General features: G+C 47.7%; 1 long non-coding RNA gene across 1 annotated transcript; it reads left to right on the top strand.

Moving 5' to 3' along the window:
• The first annotated feature begins 986 nt into the window (after nucleotides 1-986).
• On the top strand, nucleotides 987-5,085 carry LOC143836756 (uncharacterized). Its single transcript, XR_013230709.1, has 2 exons — nucleotides 987-1,139; nucleotides 4,832-5,085. It is a non-coding gene; the product is annotated as an uncharacterized LOC143836756 (long non-coding RNA).
• The last annotated feature ends 1,115 nt before the right edge of the window (nucleotides 5,086-6,200 follow it).

The raw sequence follows: 6,200 nt of genomic DNA on the forward strand, positions 1-6,200 counted from the left end.
TAAAAAACCCAAAATGTTCTCAGTATGCAGTCCCTAAATATGTTTCAAAGATGATAAATGAAAAGAGGTCAGAGGCTTGGTGAGGGCAGCAGGCCAGTAGGTTCTCTCTAGCCTTAAGGCTATCGTCCTAACTCTACCAATGGTCTAGGCTACAGTGGATTTTTGAGATAATACATATGAAGCACTTGAACTCCTGAAATGCACTATATGAATATTAAGAATCATCATGAGTCTTCCTAGTTCAGCTTGCAGCTAAGAACCTTCAGTTTATTTTAGCTAAAAGTCACGCACTTCTGGAATTCAAAGAAGGCTCTTTTGTTGGTTTGTGGCTGCTGCTTTTTAAAATATTCATTGCCATTTAACTAGAACTCCAAGAGGTTACCCAGCTGAAGAATTTGGTGGCTGCATAAAGATTTCTGGGAAGTGTAAACAGAAACACCCGTGGGGGAAGGAAAATTCCTGATGCGAAAACCCTCACATTCTCTAACAGTTCTCTGAGTGCACATCAGTGGCTGGCTACAGACCACTAGTGTAGGGGTTACCCGGGTATTATCTGTGTGGGATGGGCTCTCCCTAGAGATGCCAGCCTCCAGGTGGACATGGGGGTCTCCCAAAATTACAGCTCATCTTCAGACCACAGGGCTCTATTCCCCTGTAAAAAACTGGCTGTTTTGGAGGGTGAACTCTATGTCTTTGCATCCCACTGAGGTCCCTGCTTTCCCCAGCCTCCTCCCCCAAATCTTCAGTTTTCCAGTGTGGATCTGGCAACTCTCTTGCCCCATCTGCTGGTAACAAGGGGGATACCTGGCAAGCCTAGCCCAACCACATGGTGACAGAGGTAGTTGAAGTGATCAGAGGAGTGAGCAGGTAAGTTTTAATAGTGCCTGCACCAGCAGGAAGTGTGACCTAGTAGGGCAATGGAAACTCTTGCTGACTTAGGAGATAAATTAACATCCAATTAAGCCTCTGTTAAAGGGGAAGGGCACTTCCTTCCCACAGCCAGTTCACAGCCCTGCCCTTAAGCCAATTCAGCTGACCTGCTCTGGTCCAGGGACATGCCCGTAGGTGACTTGTATGCAGAGACTGTGCCAGCTTTACATATAACCCTGGTAGAGAACGAACTGGTTAATTCTATACAGGTGAGGCAAGCTTGATTTTTCTTCACTGGGTGCCATGGAGTCATGCAACCTGATATTTCAGGGTAAGCTGCAAGAGGTTGTGGGTCATAAATAATTCCTACGCAAAGCAGTCCCAGCAGCCCAAATAACCCTGACAAGCCCAATCTCGTCAGGGTTGCCCCCCCTTAAGGGTTGCCCCCCCCCTTAAGAAAACCTAATTGAGTCCATTTGATCCCAGTCTTCCTTCAAGGATCTCAGAGCAGCATACACCCCAACAACCTTGCAAGGTAGGTTAGGCTGAGAGTGACTGGCTCAAAGTCACCCAGTAAGTTTATGGCACAGTGGAGATTTGAAAGAAAGACCAGTAAGGAAGACCTGGACTGCTAGGCAGAGAAAGGCAATGGCAAATGGCCCTTCACTATGCAGGGCCTAAGGAAGTATGCCTGGCCCTGACCAGGGCCAGGGCTTTTTCGGTCCTGGCCCCGACCTGGTGGAATGAGCTCCTGGGAAAGCTGAGGGCCCTGATGGAGCTCTCACAGTTCCACAGGCCCTGCAAAATGGAGCTCTTCTGCCAGGTTGGTTGAGGCCAGGGCTAAGAAAAATATGGCTCCTCTTCAGGTGTTACATCTGTATACCCGACCCCTAGGTTGGTCTGCTTGGGGGCTAGGGGGAATTGGGCCGCCAATATTCGGGTTTTTCTGGGGTTTTTCTGAGGGCTTTATGGGATTTTATCACCTGGTGGCGAAAACACACATGTGCGGCGATTGCGCGTGCGCGTTTTCGCAGCACCCGGGCCGTCGGCTCTTCCCTCACTCCAGAGGCGGTCCCTGACCTGAGAAAGGTTGGTGACCGCTAATCTAGAAAACCACAGTTTGGCCTCCTGTAAGTCACCTGTGACTCGATCTTTTTAGCATTCTCAAGTAGCTGGCAGTATAACCCTAATTTGGGCAATATCCCCTTAATTATTGACCAGTTTGTTTGAATGGATGGTAGCTGGACTGTTTCAAGGATTCCTGAATGAAGCAGATTCCCTGGATACTTTCTAGTCTGCTTTAAGGCCTGGTTATGCCTGGTTATGACCTTGGTGGATGACCTATGCTGTACAATGAATAGGATCCTGCTGATCCTACTGGAGACCTCTCTGTGTGGCCTTTCATTGACTGCAGTGTCCCACTGGACCACTTTTCAGGGGTAGAATTTGGAGGCCCCATTTTGAGTGCTTTCAGGCCTGCCTGGAAAGTGTGTTTCAGAAGGCTTCACTTGGGGACTGCTGCTTGGTCCTTTGACCCCTGGCCTATGGAGTCCCACAAAACCCCACCTTGTCCCCAATGAAGGGGCAGGAGAAAATTTAACAAAGAATAGGGAGGCCACTGCCAATGCAATCCTAACTGAAGTTACTTTAATGGACTGAGAAGGACTGCTCTTTTAAAAATAACAACAACTAATGATGCAGTCGGGTGCCTGCTGTTTTTGGAAAACCTCCAGGTCAGGTGATCTCCAAGGATGTCTCACCAGGGCAACACCTCCAACAAACCCTTGCACACCTTAGACGTATTAGTGAAGGGCTGTTTACAGTAGAAGTGGATTTGCCTGCTGTTTCCAGGGAAGTGACCAATCTGGATCCTGTTAGAAGAAGCGGAAGAAGAGCTGGCTTTTTCACTACCCGAGGGAGTTCCAAATTGGCTTGCAAACACCTCTCCCTACAACAGAAACCGTGAGTTCAGTGGGGCTGAGAGAGCTCTAAGAATAGCTCCAAAAGGACTGTGACTAGCCCTAGATCACCCAGCTGGCTGCATGTAGGGGAGTGGGGAATCAAACCCAGTTCTCCAGGTTATTATTATTATTTAATTTATAGACTGGCCCTCCCTGCAAGCTGGCTCTGGGCAGCTTACAACATATAACTACCGCTAAACCCATCTTTTGAGTCTGCTACTCTTAACCACTACACCACGCTGGCTCTCCCACTATACCATGCTGGTGTAAGTCTTCAGTATCCTTTGTCGCCAAAGGAAAAATCCATTTCCTTTGAGAATACGGCTGCTACAGGCAAGTATTGCCACAGGCCTTCACGAAGGTTCAGTCGTCTTTGAAGATGTTCAGCTCTTTCCCTAGTCAGATAACCAGAAACAGAAATTAATGTAATTTTCATACAGGCACCTGTATCCCCAGACACTGAATTTAAGCCCTGGCATTTTCAGCCGAAATGTATTTCATGGTCTGCCTTGTGGATGGACACAGATGTATTTTTAGAGAGTGATTCATCAAGTGATTACAGTCAGGTAAATTAGCAGATTTATGCACCCTCAGCCCAAATTATATGGTTCAAATGAAACAGGGGGATCAATCACATTTCTTGCGAAGGAAGTCTCAGGTCTCATGTTCATCCCCCAAGGGGTTCAGATAAATGAGTTTGGTGTGGCAACACCTCTGCCTGAGAGCCATCGGCACAGTCTGTATGGAGCTAGATCAGGATTTCTCAAAGAGAGTTTCATGAAACCCTGGGGTTTCTTGATGGCCCTGAAAGGGTTTCCTGAATGGGTGGGAGTTCATTAATTTACCAGCTTGGTGTAGTGGTTAAGAATGCGGACTTCTAATCTGGTGAGCCAGGGTGAGCCAAGTTTGATTCTGCACTCCCCCACATGCAGCCAGCTGGGTGACCTTAGGCTCGCCACAGCACTGATCAAGCTGTTTTGACCGAGAAGTAATCTCAGGGCTCTCTCAGCCTCACCCACCTCACAGGGTGTCTTGTTGTGGGGAGAGGAATGGGAAGGCCACTTTGTAAGCCGCTTTGAAACTCCTTTGGGTAGAGAAAAGCGACATATAAGAACCAACTCTTCTTCATATATTTTTTAAATTTGTTAAACATTTAGCAGGTGACATGCTGTCTGAAGCTCTGACTATGAGGCTGGGAGTTTGATCCCAGCAGCCGGCTCAATGTTAACTCAGCCTTCCATCCTTCCCAGGTCGGTAAAATGACTACCCAGCTTGCTGCTGGGGGGTAAACAGTAATGACTGGGGAAGGCACTGGCAAACCACCCTGTATTGAGTCTGCCAAGAAAATGCTAGAGGGTGTCACCCCAAGGGTCAGGCATGACTCGGTGCTTGCACAGGGGATACCTTTACCTTTATGACAATATATGGTCATGTCAATCTGCCCCCCCTAATGAGCAATGATAGGACTGGAAGGTGTGGGGAGGGGGCAGGGAGCGGGTGGGGAGGGCCCCTGGATGGGCGTGTTCATACTTCCCAACCATATTCTGCACAATCATACCACTTTTGGGGTTTCTCGAAGCCTGAAGAATGTTTTAGGGGTTTCTCAATGGTAAAATATCTGAGAAAGATGGACAAGTCTCAGTATAAGGCAGAATCATGTATTTCCATACAAAGTTTGAGTCCGGTGGCACCTTTAAGAAGTTGTCTGCAGGCACACGAAAATGTATACCTCAAATAAAATTTGGTTGGTCTTAAAGGTACCGCTGGACTCAAAACATGTCCGGTTGCTTCAGACTAATAGAGGGCTTCACCTGAATCTACATTTCCATGCAATGCAACTTAATTGTTAATTACCCTACATATAGCAAGTAATCTCTTTGTCTTGGCATGCATCCTTACCCAGAATGGGATGGTTACAGCCCTCTACCCAGGGCCTACTATCCTCATTATTCTACAGAGAACAGTCTCAGCCAAACTGATTGATCCTGTTATGGTTGCAGTAAGTACTTGGATGGAAGGCCACCAAAAATGACTGGAGTTGCTACGCAGACTAAAGTAACGGCCAATCAACTCTGCTCATCTTTTGCCGGGCAAGCTCAGTGGATGGGGTCACCTTAGTCATCTGCAGCTCTTGCACACAATTCTTCTTGACATTGTAAAACCCTCTGAAATTCTCGCAATGTAATGGTCCCATACTCCCTCTAGTGACCACATGGAAATAATGCTTCCTATTAAAACGATTCCTCTCTCTCTCTCTCTCTCTCTCTCTCATTTCAGTTTATTTTACACTTTATTATTATTCCAGAGAAGTCTACACAACACGTTGGCTTTAGGACAATAAAAAGTTGAAATACTAAAAGGTTAAAACACAGAATATTATTCCAAATTTAAAATAAGAACGATGTGCATAATTGAAGTAGCATAAATTAACTTACACTGGGAAAGCCAGCAGGCTTGCTCATTGATTATGCTACCGCTGAATGAATGCAAACGGTTTGAATTAAAGAGCTGACAACTGCCAGAGAGGTGCAAATGTCATTTTCATACAGGGGCATGATTGTAAGCCGTGACTTCTTCGGGTAGTAAAAAGTTTCATACAGGGGCATGAGAAGCATTTCAACCGTCGGGGATTGCTAGAACGAGAGCTCTTAAACTACCATGGGATTTGCATTAAAACGGTGTGGAACGAAGTTTGAATCCAGGGGCACCTTTAAGGCCAACCAAGGTTTATTCAAGGTATGAGCTTCCATGGGCATGCGCAAACATCTCTGGTGGGCCACAGTCACTGGGAAAGACAATAAAGGTGTGGGATGGATTGACTCAACCGAGGACACCAGGGATCTCAGCTTGCCAAGACCTGAACTGTGACTTATAGAAGAACGTTTTAGAGAACATTTTAGAGAACCATAAGTGACTTGTCGGCACTTAAGGCACATCCAACTGGTCTTTGGGTCCCTTGAGCCGAAATAGTGCTTCGCATTAAAATGCCACAGGGTCACCTTCTATGCGCACCTTCCTAGGGTTGCCAGCTCCGGGTCGGGGGAAAACCTGGAGCCTTTGGGGGAGAAGCCTGCAGAAGGCGGGGTCTGAGGAAGGGAGGGGGACTTCAATGAGGCACAGCTCCATGCAGTCCACCTTCTAAGCGGCCTTTATCTCCAGGGGGGCCGATCCCTGTTGCCTGGAGATGAGCTGGGATCCCCAGGTCCTTCCTGGAAACTGGCAACCCCGGGAGCTCCGTCCTCCGAGGCAGGGGGACGTGGCCCGCTTCCTCTTCCACGCCACACGGATTTCATGCCTGCTTCCTCACACGGAAAGCCCCCGATTGCAACGCCCTGCCGGGATCCAGCCCAGCACAGCCTTCCCCTTTCG

The sequence above is a fragment of the Paroedura picta genome, chromosome 4 (assembly GCF_049243985.1).
Source record: "Paroedura picta isolate Pp20150507F chromosome 4, Ppicta_v3.0, whole genome shotgun sequence".
NCBI lineage: Eukaryota > Metazoa > Chordata > Lepidosauria > Squamata > Gekkonidae > Paroedura > Paroedura picta.